Source organism: Oryctolagus cuniculus, chromosome 2, assembly GCF_051225735.1.
Source record: "Oryctolagus cuniculus isolate XC-2025 breed Fujian yellow rabbit chromosome 2, ASM5122573v1, whole genome shotgun sequence".
In the NCBI taxonomy this organism is placed as follows: domain Eukaryota; kingdom Metazoa; phylum Chordata; class Mammalia; order Lagomorpha; family Leporidae; genus Oryctolagus; species Oryctolagus cuniculus.
Window position 1 is genome coordinate 34963349 of NC_142868.1, and position 12867 is coordinate 34976215.

Below are 12867 nucleotides of genomic sequence, written 5' to 3' on the forward strand. Positions count from 1 at the left end.
ATTAACCACTCCCCTTTGGAAGTGGGTTAAAAGCCTGGGACACGGTGTGTCCGGCCCCTTCTCTTTTCCCTGACCTCTTGCCAGGAGGGGGCTGGCTGTAGCCCTGCACCTCCAGGGCGCGTGACCTTCAGGCCACATGCCCTAGACTTCCTGGCCTAGATGCTCCTCCACGTGGCTGGTTCCTGGTGCTCAGTATGAACCCAGATTTACCCCTCTTAAATAAAGCTCTCACCTTCCTATGCACTTTTCGCACTAAATAAAAGCCTAAAATGTACTATGCTGCCTCGTTTATCTGTGCCAGTATTTAGAATTCTTCTCTAAATGTTAGGCAAGAACCCTCTCAGGTTTATTAATATTGGGGATTAATAAGCTCATGGTGAAATCGTATGGCACTCCAAATTCCGGTAGCACATGTGGCACCCCACATAGCACTTCTGGAGAACTTTAAGGGGCCACATTTTGATATAAATTTTAGGGGGTCATGTTTGATTTCAGTTGCGGCCATCTAGGGAGTGAGCCAGCAAATGGAAGAATTCTTTCTTTCTCTGCCTCTCTGTAACTCTGCCTTTCAAATAAATAAATTAATTAAAAAAAATAAACTAAAATGTGAGCTCAGATCGAGCTGACTCTTTGCTCAAAATCCCCTCATCTCAGAGTAAAAAATGCTGAAGGCCCCTTCTGCCCTAGAGAGACCTTGGTACCCTGTCCCTTGTCACCCCTCCCCATCTCCTGTAGCATATCACTCTTCCCTCACTCTGCTGTAGCCTGGAGGCCAGCTTTTCTGTTTTGCAAAGGTAGGCCCTGGCCCTGGCCCTTCCCCCTCACCTGGCTTGCCACCTCCCAGGGCTGCAAGTTACCCATTCCTGCACCTGCTCCACGGGGGTCTTCGCTCATCCCCACACCCTAAGCAGCCGCCTCCTGCCTCTAGCTGGCTTTCTCCCCTGTTTTCCCTTCCTTGTGCTTATTACCCTGATGTGCTTGTATTTGTTTTGATCCAGCTTGCATTTGTTTGGATCCATGGCTTCCCATAAGAATGGTGAATTGAGACAGCAGGGGTCTCAGCAGCCAGGCTCAGGACACACTCCCCACCGCCCAGCACGGTAGGTGGCGTCCCTCAGCACTCCATAAATATGTTGAATAATAAATATGTTGAATAAACGAAGGATGCTGTTAGGTAAAAAAATAAAAGGAATTGCCAGTCTGCCTAATTCATGGCAGCAGCTAAATTTCCAGGGGCAGGCAGACGTTCAGCGGTCATCTTTCAGAGATGCTGGAGAAGGGACTGTGTTTAGATAAGATGAGCTTCTGGAACTGACAGAGAGGAGCAAAGAAAGGAAAAGAAAGTGAAAGGCTGGCTGTGCAGCTTGATGAGTTCACCCTGTGTACTGATGTGTCCCACAAAATGTACAAGTATTGCATGTGGGTCAAAAACTTTAATAATTAACTTTAAAATAATAAATTTTTTTAAAAAGCTGATTGATAGAATTATCACCATCCTGTGTGTCGAATTCCTACACTGCAAAACCAGCACAGTAAACAGTCAAAAACATGATCAATTTAAACCATCAAGGCGGCAAAGTTTGCTATAAAGGGCTAAACAGGAAATAACTTACACTGAGGGCCACACAGAGTCACTATTGCAAAGGCTCTCTCTGATGTTACGGCATGAACACAGCACACACAACCCAGTAATGACTGAGCCAGCTTTATGCAGGAGCTGTGAAATATACATTTCATATCACGTTCAGGCATCCTGAAAGTATTCTTGAGTTTTTTTCTCAGTCATCTAAAAATGTGCAAACCACCCCAGGCTCCCAAGCCATGTAAAAACCATTCAGCGGGGCAGGTGCTGTGGTGCAGCAGGTGAAGCTGCCACATCCCACACTGAAGCGCCTGTTCAAGTCCTGGCTGCTCTGCTTCTGATTCAGCTTCCTGCTAATGCTCCTGGGAAGGCAGAAGATGGTCCAAGCACTTGGGTCCTGCAGCCATGTAGGAAACCTGGATGGAGCTCTGAGCTACTAGCTTCAGCCTGGCCCAGCCCTAACTTTTGCAGACCTTTGGGGACTGAAACCAGCCGATGGAAGATCTCTCTCTCTCTCTCTCTCTCTCCCTCCCTCCCTCCCTCCCTCCCTCTCCGTTTCTCTGTCACTATGCCTTTCAAATAAAAAAACGTTTTAAAAAAATGCAGCAAGCCAGATGTGGCCTGAAACTGTAGTTTGCTTATCTCTGATTTAAGTCATTTCTAACTGTGGCATTTTCCCCACAATCTGGTCTACGAATCTGTGGGTTAATCTACAGCTAACTAAACATGGAACAGCTGTATTTGTTAAAGAACAATAAGCTGGATAAATCGTGTATCTAGATGAGCTAACTTTCTCCTCTGGGACCGTCTTCCCACTCAGATTTCGGTTATCACACACACAAGCTCTGTGTGCACCTTTTCCTCACTGAGGCATCGGCCTCTTCTATGAGAACTGTAGCACGGCCAGAGGACAGCGAAGAGCGGGCGGCTCTGAGCTGCGGGGTAGGCAGATTGCAGCAGAGCGCCTCAGGACCAAGGGTTCAACATGCTGCTTACACTGTGCTTTCAAGTCCTTTCTAACACACCCTGCTGCGTGGGCCCTGGAATGAGAACTATTTGGATTGCAGGTGCTGTTGGAATTCAGGGTCATCTGTCCCCAGGAGCTACTAAATTTGCTGAAAAGGCCAGGCAGGGTGACGGCACCGTCAAAACACGCTTCTCGTAACTAGAAGCAGATTTTAAATTTCACTCAATTGTATTACATAATATTACACAATAGCAACCTATGAAACTATGGACTGTATACTCACAGAGACAACCACACATGGTCAAGAGGCTGAGTCACATCAAATATGTCTATTCGACCTTGGAAACCCAGTAGAGAATGACAACCCTTTGTTTCTGGCTCCTAAATGGTATTTTTAAATTTTTATTTATTTATTTATTTAAGGCAGAGTTACAGAGAGAGCAGGAGAGAGACAAATAGAGGGATCTTCTATCTACTGGTTTACTCCCCAAATGGCCACTGCCAGGGCTGAGCCAGACTGAAGCCAGGAACCTGGAACCCTGTCCTGGTCTCCCACGATGATGCATGGACCCAAGTTCTTGGGCCATCTTGAGCTGCGTTCATGGGTCCATTAGCAGGACGCCAGCTGGATTATAAGCAGGGCAGCCGGCGCTGGAACAGGCGCCCATATGGGATGCTGGTGTCACAGGCTGCAGCTTAACCCACTGCACCACACACACCTCTGCTCCGTCTCCGCCCCACAAACTCTTTAGCTGTCCCAGCAACCATATCAAGAAATAATTCAAGCGGAAAGTTCTCAACATGTACGTCGCTCATTTTCTCCAAGGTTAGGGGACATGGAACAAAACCGGCATTTACTCTAACCTAATTATTCACAGGCCCCACTTGCCTCACCCATTCTGAAAGCAGATCTACTGGAATGTGAACAAAAAAAAAATTCAGATTTTTTTGAAAGATTTCTCAGTGCTGTGCTTTTTGAAGAATTCCCAAGGAAATCCATTTCCACTAAAGAGGCCAGAAGAAGCCAATGGTTTTCTACTTCGTGGCGTAAGAAAAACAACCTGCAGATTTACCATGGGAACCAGGGGTGAAATCAAGCTTTGCTTAAATTCCAAGCCGCCAAGGCCAGTCTCCTGAGGAAGCAGCCTGGTATCTCGCGCACTTGCTCCAATTCATAGCGTCGGCAGCCCTCACCAGAGCCATCTGCCTCCGCAGGAATCGCATCCCTTCTGCTGAGCCCGGGACTGTCTGTGCCGGGAAAGCTGAGGCATCCAGTCCCAGACGCCCGTAACGTACGCCGCGGCTTCATCTCACACTTACAATTGAGTTTCTGAGGGAGATGAAAATGCTGACAAGGCATACAGCTTCCAACAAAAATGACCAGAAATGAGCAAATCAGGACTCATGACTGCAAGTGCCTGGCAGTGCTACGGGCATCCAGGTGGATGCCACCCTTATGGGAAACTCAGGGCACCAGTGAGTGGCCCTCTTCCTGACCTCCAAGGAAACCATGACCCTGGAACCGGTGATGAGAGAGGTCTCAGAATCACCCCGCCTTCCTGCTCAGCTGCTCAGGGCTGCCATAACAAAGCGACACAGGCTGGAGTGCTTCAACTCCCGCAGGGCTGCAGGCTGGAAGGCCAAGTTCAAGGTGTCAGCAGGGCTAGTTTCTTCTGCAGTCTCTCCCCTTGGCTTATATGGCCTGCACCTCCCTGTGTCTTCACTTCATGTTCCCACCATGTACCTCTGTATCCAATTCCCCCTTGTGACAAGGACACGGGTCATGCTGGACTGGGACCCACCTTAGCATCCTGTAAGGTGGGCTCTTTAAAGGTCCTACTTCTGTTTGCTCTGACCAAGGCCACAAGGTTAGACTTAATTAGCCAATAACTTAGTTCTCCCGTTTGCAAATTAACTCGTCTCTGCAGTGTCCAGCAAGTGACAAGTGACAGAAGCTTGTCACTGCCTTTAGGAAATATACACTTCATTGCAAACCAAATCCAATCATGGTGAAAAGTCTCTTGGGGTGGGGAAGTAGCCAAAACACTTCTGAGCCCCAGATGCCCGTCCACGTTTTATAAACTCTGTACGGCAGCAAAAATCCAATACGAGGAGAACCCAGGCGTTCACGTGACAGTCATCATAAAGGGAGGCAAGTGTGAAAAAAATAAAAAATCCATTCGCATCCTTTTCCCATGTGCCTTTTCGAACAGAGATTTGCTCCTTTGCATGAAGGGTGACATGCCACCGTGTCAACCAGCACTGCCTGCTCCGAGCATCAGACCGGGTACAACAAACGCTAACACTACCAGAGATGAAGGCTTCAATGCAAACCAGGTCTGTGACCAGGAATACCAAGTAACGTTTCTAAAATGGGAACAAGTTAAATGATGACCGAAGTCCCTTTTTTAAAAAAGGCTTTAAAACAGAGGCGGGGGATGGGGGCAGGCACTTCGGTACAGCAGGTTAAGCTGGCACCGTGATGCCCGCATCCCATACTGAACTGCCAGTTTGAGTCCCGGCTGCTCTGCTTCTGATCCAGCTCCCTGATAATGTAACTGGGAAGGCAACAGACAAAGGCTCAACCACTTGGGCCCTGGCCACCCATGTGGGAAACCTGGATGGAGTTCTTGGCTCCTGGCATTGACCCGGCCCAGCTGCAGCTGTTGGGAGCAGATGGAAGATACATCTTTCCCTGTTACTCTGCCTTTCAAATAAATAAATAACATTGTTTTAATCCCTAAAATACCATGTAAAATACTTAAATCCCAATTTAAGCCTTCTAGCAATCTATGAATTGACTTTTGCTGTCAAGCTAGGGGATTCATTAGCTCCACAGACATTTGTTGAGACTGTACTATGTATAGGCAGTGTTCTGGAAGCTGCATATGAGCACAGCGCCAACAATCTCTGCCCTGACATTCTCTCCCAACCTCCCTGCGGGGGGTACTTTACCTCTGCCCCCTTGGTTCTGCAAAGGCAGAACTTGGGACCTATTTTATATACATCCTTCTCCTTCAGCCCTTACAGGTCCTCTGGTCAGCATTTCCAGACCTGACTCCTCCACCTGCCTTTGCTCTTACAGACCATCTTGCAACCATCTGCCTACCCCAAAGCAACAGGGATGAACCTGCTCACTCCACTTCCTTGCCCCACACTGCCCATCACTACAGTAAAGATACAAACATTGGAGTACTTAGCTTCAACCTCTGCTCCTGTTCCTGATCCAGTTTCGCAGCAGCGATGGCTCATGTACTTGGGTTCCTGCCACTCATGCAAATTCCCAGCTCCCAGCTTGCGCATTGGCCCAGGCCTGGCCATTGCAGGAATTTGGGGAGTGAACCAAAGGAAAGGAACTTTCTCTATATAAGCAAAATTTTAGAGAGGAGAAAAGTGGTGTTGCAGAGAGTTAAGCCACCTCTTCTTGGGACACCTGCATCCCGTATCAGAGTGCATGGGATTGAGTTCTGTCTCAGCTTATGATCCAGATTCCTGCTGATGTGCCTGAGAGGCAACAGGTCATGGCCCAAGTATTTGGATTCCTATCACCCATGTGGGAGACTCATTTGGAGCCATCATATGTCCTATGGAACACTAGAGCTTATTACTTCTATCTGTGTTCTGGTCATCTCTATACAACCTCACACTATCCCACACTCCCCACCCTTCCCAATCTCTAGTAATCATTATTCTAACCTCAGATCAACAATTTTTTTAAAACTTCCCCATGAGACAGAACATATGGTATTTGCCTTACTTGTATCAAGTTTATTTCACTTAATATAATGATCTCCATGTTGCAGCAAATGTCAGGATTTCACTCTTTTATGGCTGAATAAAATTCCACTGAGTGTGTATATATATATATATATATATATATATATATATATATACATACATACACTCTATTTTCTTTATGTACTCATCTGATAGACATCTAGGCTTACCCCATATCTGGGCTAATGTGAATAGTGCTACAACGAGCATGGAGTTCAGGCCATCATTTTCATATTCTGATTTCATTTCCTTCAGATGTGTTTCCAGACATGGGCAAGCTGGATCGCACTCTGGCTATATTTTTAATATTGTGAAGAAACTGTACCCCACTCTCCACAACAGCTACACTGATTTGCCTTTCCATCAACAGGGTGTAAGACTTCTCTTTTGCCGGCGCCACGGCTCACTAGGCTAATCCTCCGCCTAGCGGCGCCGGCACATGGGGTTCTAGTCCCGGTTGGGGCGCCGGATTCTGTCCCGGTTGCCCCTCTTCCAGGCCAGCTCTCTGCTGTGGCCAGGGAGTGCAGTGGAGGATGGCCCAGGTGCTTGGGCCCTGCACCCCATGGGAGACCAGGAAAAGCACCTGGCTCCTGGCTCCTGCCATCGGATCAGCGCGATGCGCTGGCCACAGCGCGCCGGCCCTGGCGGCCATTGGAGGGTGAACCGACGGCAAAAGGAAGACCTTTCTCTCTGTCTCTCTCTCTCACTGTCCACTCTGCCTGTCAAAAAATAAATAAATAAATAAATAAAAATTAAAAAAAAAAAAGACTTCTCTTTCTCCCCACTGTCGCCAGCAACTGTGGATTTTCATCTTTTGGAACAGCTATTCTATCTGGAGTGCGAGGATAACTGATTGTGGTTTTGATTTGTATTCCCCTCAGGTTTAGTAAAGCTGACTTCTCATGTGTTTCTTGGCCATTTCTATTTCTTCTTCTGAGAAATGTCAATTCAGATTTGTTGCCCATTTCTTAAGTGGATTAATTGTGGTTGTTGAGGTTTATAAAGTTCTTAGACATTTGGGATATTAACTCTTTGTCAGATGCACTGCTTGCAATATTCTTTCTTATTTTGTCAACCGTCTCTTTGCTCTGTTAATTGATTCTTTTGTTGTGCAGAAGTTTCTTAGTTTGATATGATCACATTTGCTTACTGTTGCTTTTTTTACTTCAGCCTTTGGAGTCTTATCTAAAAAACTGTTGCCCACGATAATGTCTTGGAGCAGTTCCCCTGTTTTTCTTCCAGTAGGTACATAATTTCAGGTCTTACACTGAGATGTCGGATCCATTTTTGAGTTGGTTTTTGTACAGGATGAGCAGTAGAGGGCGGCTTTATGTCTACACATGCGCATTGTCTCTGCAGCGCCATACTCAAGGGACTGTGCTTCCTGCAGTGGATGTCTTTGGCACCTTCCTGAGGCTCAGGTGGCTGCAGGTGCATGGGTTAGTCTGGGATATCTCCTCCGTCCATTGACCTATGTGTGTGTTTACGCCAGTACCATACTGTATTTGTTACAACAGCTCTGTCCTATGCCTTGAAATGTGACTTTGTGATGCCTCCAGTTTGTCCTTTTCTTCAAGATTCCTTTGGCTATTCAGGAACTTTTTTGCTTACATGTGAATTTTAAGATTGATTTGTCTAGTTCTGTGAAGAACATCATTGGTATTTCAATGGGAATTGTACTGAATCTGTAAACTGCTTTGTATAATATGGATATTTTTAACAGTATTAATTCTTCCAATCCATGAAAATGTGAGGTCATTCCAGTTTTTCGTGTCTTCAATTTCTTTCATCAGTCTCAAGGTATTTTTTGGTAGCTATTATGAATGAGATTACTTTTAATTTCTTTCTCACTGAGCTCATTGATTTATGAAAGTGCTAAAGATTTTTGTGGACTGATTTTGTATCCTGCAAATTTACTGAATTCTATTATCAGTTCTAATAGTCTTTTGGTGGACTCTTTAGGTTTCTATAGAGAGAGAATCATGTCAACTGTAAATAGAGATAATTTGACTTTCTCTTTTCTTCTTTGTATGCCTTTTCTTTCTTTCTAGGGCCTAACTGCTCTGGCTAAAATTTGTAATGTTATACTGCATAAGAGTGATGAGAGTGGACAACTTTGCCTGTTCCAGACCTCAGAGGAAATTCTTTTAGCTTCTCTCCATTCAGTATGATGTTGGCCCTGGGTTTGTCACATATAGTTTTTATTATGTTGAGGTATATACCTTCTACAGCTCTAATATGTAGGTTAAAGGTTTTTATAATAAACAGATGTAACTTTCATGTGCTTTTTCTTCACCTACTGAGATGATCGTATGATTTTCAGACTTCATCCTGTTGAAGGGATGTATCCAATTCATTGATTTGCAAATGTTGAACCATTGCTACATTCATTGCATGCACTCTACTTGATCATGATGAATGATCTTTTTGGTGTGCTGTTGTATTTGATTTACTAATATTTTGTTGAGAATTTTGAATCTGTGTTCAACAAGGACTGTTGGCCTATAATTTGTTTTTGTCTGGTTTTTGAGTTAAGCCAATGAACACTGGCATCACAGAATCAGTTTAGAAAGGCTCCCTCCCTTTCAACTTTTTAGAAGAGTTTGAGAAGAACTGGTATTTGCTGATCCTTAAATGTTTGCTAGAATTCAATGGAGAAATCATTGGACCATGGAATTCTCTGCTGGGAGATTTCAGATGACTGATTTGATCTCATTACTCATTATTGGTCAGTTTAGGTTTTCTCTGTCTTCACAGTTCAATTTTGATAAGTGATACGTATCCAAAAATCCATTTCCTCTAGGTTTTCCAATTTGTTAACATAGAGTTACTCATAATAGTCCCTAGTTATCTTGGTATTTCTTTGATATCAACTGTAATATCTCCTTTTTATACATTTGATTTCATTTACAAAATTTGTCTCTTTTTTTCTTAGTTGAGCTAAGAATTTATCTTTTCAAACAACCAATTCTTCATTTCTTAACTTTTGTGTATTTTTAGTGTGTGTATATATATGTGCATATATATATAACTTTTGTATATTTACCTCTGCTCTGATCTATGCTATTTCCTTCTATTAAACTTGGATTTGACTTATTTTTGTTTTTCTAGGTCTTTGAAATGCATGGTTAGTTTATTTAATAGTTTTCAATTTTTTTGATGCAGGCATTTATTTCAATAAACTTTCCATTTTGTAGTGCTTCTGCTGTATCCCAAAGTTTTTGTTTGCTGTGTTCCCATTTTCATTAGCTTCAAAGATTTTTTAAAATTTGCTTTTCAATTTCTTCAATGATCCATTGTTCATTTGGGAACATGTTGTTCAGTCTCCATGTATTTGTAAAATTTCAGGAGTTCCTCTTGTTATTGATTTCAGTGTTAGAAACTGTAGCTGGAGAAAATTCCACATGATTTTTTGCCTTTTTTTCACATTGGGATCTGTGTCCTAATATGTGGTCTAGCCTACAGACTATTCAATGTGCTGAGGAAAAGAATGTGTTTTGAAGCTTCTGGGAGGCATGTTCTGTAAATGTTTGTTAGGTCCATTTAGCCTTTGGTGTAGATTAACACTGATGTCTCTTTGTTGATTTAGTCTTTTGACCTGGATGATCCGGCCACTGATGAAAGTGCAGTGCTGAGGGGCTGGCGTTGTGGCACAATGGGTTATACTGCCACCTGCAACACCAACGTGCCATATGAGCCCCAATCCAACTCCTGGTTAATCTACTTCCAATCCAGCTCCCTGCTGGTGCACCTGGGAGGACAGTGGAAGATAGCCCAGGGCCTTGGGCACCTACACCCACATGGGAGACCCAGATGGAGTTCCTAGCTCCTGGCTTTGGCCAGGCCAAGATCCAGCACTGTAGCCACTTGGAGAGAGAGCCAGCAGATGGAAGTATCTCTATCTCCTTCCCTCTCTCCTCTCTCTCTACAACTTTATATTTCAAACAAAAATTAAAAATCTTTTAGAGGGCTGGCACTGTGGTGCAGTAGGTTAAGCCCCTGCCTGCAGTGCCAGCAACCCACATGGGTACCAGTCAGAGTCCTGACTGCTCTGCTTCTGACCCAGCTCCCTGCTAATGGACCTGAGAAAGCAGAAGAAGACAACCCAAGTCACAGGTCCCTGCTACCCAGGTGGGAGACCTGGAAGAAGCTCCAGGTTCCTGGCTTTGGCCTGGCGCAGCCCCAGTGGTCGTGGCCATCTGGGGAGTGAACCAGCGGATGGAAGATTTCTGTCTCTCCTGTCTCTCTTTCAAATAAAACAAATGAATCTTTTAAAAAAAATCTTTTAACAAAACAAAGTTAACTGGGTGCACTGGCATTAAGTGCATACACACTTACAGTTGTCATATCCCTTGATTATTATATAGTGACTTTGTCTCTTTTTAGAGTCTTTGTTGTAAAATGTATTGTTTGTGTTTACATGGATTTTCTTTCTCTACCCCTCCACTTTCAAATTGTGTAGGTCTTTATTGATGAAGTGCATTTCTTGTAGGCAGCAGCCTGTTGGGTCTTGTGTGTTGTTTGTTTGTTTGTTTTTGACAGGCAGAGTGGACAGTGAGAGAGAGAGAGAGACCGGGAAAAAGGTCTTCCTTTACCGTTGGTTCACCCTCCAATGGCAGCTGCGGCCGGCGCACCGCGCTGATCCGAAGCCAGGAGCCAGGAGCCAGGTGCTTTTCCTGGTCTCCCATGGGGTGCAGGGCCCAAGCACCTGGGCCATCCTCCACTGCACTCCCTGGCTACAGCAGAGGGCTGGCCTGGAAGAGGGGCAACCAGGACAGAATCTGGCGCCCCGACCGGGACTAGAACCCGGTGTGCCGGCGCCGCAGGCAGAGGATTAGCCTATTGAGCCGCGACGCTGGCTCAGGCCTTGTGTTTTAATCCCTCCAGATAGTCTGTATCTTTTAATTGAGGGATTCAGTGCATTTATATATTTAAAGTTATTACTGATAAGTAACGATTTAGTCCTATCATTTATCAAGATTTCTTCTGTTTGTTCTGAGCATCCTTTGTTCTGTTCCAGTGGGTATTGTCCTTTCACATATTTTCATGACAGTTATCCTTTTGGAAAGGGATTTGCTTTTATTTGCTTTTTAAAAAAATATTTATTTATTTATTTGAAAGAGTTAAAAAAAGAGAAGACATACAAGTGAGAGTGTGAGATCTTCCATCCACTGGTTCACTGCCCAGATGGCTGCAATGGCCAGAGTTAGGCCAGGCCAAAGCCAGAATCCAGGAGACCAGACATTTTTTTGGGTCTTCCATGCGCATGGCAGGGGCCCAAGCACTTGGGCCATCGTCTGCTGCTTCCCCAGGCCATCACCAGAGAGCTGAGTCAAAAGTAGAGCAGCCAGGACACAAATCTGAGCTTATATAGGATCCTGGCATTGCCTGTTTAATTACTGGAAAGAGCTAGAGAGGAGTAGAGGCAGAGAGACGAGGGAGATTCTCTGTCCACTGGTTCACTCCCCAAATGGCCACAACAACTGAGGCCAGGAGATCCATCCTGGTTTCCCATATGGCTGGTAGCAGGGGCCAAAGCACTTGGTCTGTCTTCTGCTGCTTCCCCAGGTGCATTAGCAGGAAGCAGGGTCAGAAGCAGAGTAGCCAGGACTTGAACCAGTACACCAATACGATGTCAGCCTCCCAAGTGGTTGCTTAACCCAGTGTAGCACAGTGCCATCCCCCAAACAGCTGTTATCCTTCTTCTGCATCCATACGAGGACCCCCAAACCTAAGCATCTTTTGTACAGCTGACCTGACAGTGATGAATTCCTGCAGTTCTTGCTTGTTTTGGAAAGTCTTTAATTCTACTTCATTCATGACAGATAATTTGCTGGATGGAGCATTCTTGACTGACAGCTATTTTCTTTCTTGGAACATACCATGCTAGGCCTTCCTGCCTATAAAGTGTTCGTTGAGAAATCTGCTGTTAATCCTCCTATACTTGGACGCCTGCACCTTTCTCCAGATTGGGCAAGTTCTCAGCTACTGTGCCATCTTCCCAGTCTCTAGTCCTCGCTTTAACCCCAGAAATCCCCACAATTATAATACTTGTTCATTTAATGGTGTCCAGAGGTCTCAGACACTGTCCTCTTCTTCCCACCCCCCTCTCCTCCCTTCCCCCCTCCCCTCCCTTCCTTCCCTCCCTCCCTCCCTTCCTTCACCTGACTGGGATATTTCAAAGGACAGGTCTTCAAGCTGAGATATCCTTTCTTCTATTTCTCCTCTCTTGCTGACTATATCAAGCTGCATTTCTTATTTGAAAGATTTCTGTTTGGTTCTTCTTCAAGATCTCTACCTTTCCACTGAATTTCTCCTGCATATCATGCAGCGTTTGATTTCATTCAACTGTCTGTGTATTCTCTTGTACCTCTGAGCATCCTTATTATCACCCTTTGGAATTCTCTGTCAGGCATTCTTCAATCTCTCCCCCCTGGAGTCAGTTACTATAGCCGCACTGTGTTCCTTAGAGGGCATGACATTGCCTTGCTCTTTGATTCTCTCTGGGTCCCTACACTGGTGTTTGCACATCTAACAAATG

General features: G+C 44.9%; 1 protein-coding gene across 15 annotated transcripts in view; it reads right to left on the reverse strand.

Annotated features, from left to right (window-relative positions):
• The window catches only part of APBB2 (amyloid beta precursor protein binding family B member 2), a 397109-nt gene that overhangs the window by 241292 nt on the left and 142950 nt on the right, over nucleotides 1-12867 (reverse strand). The window lies entirely within an intron of this gene.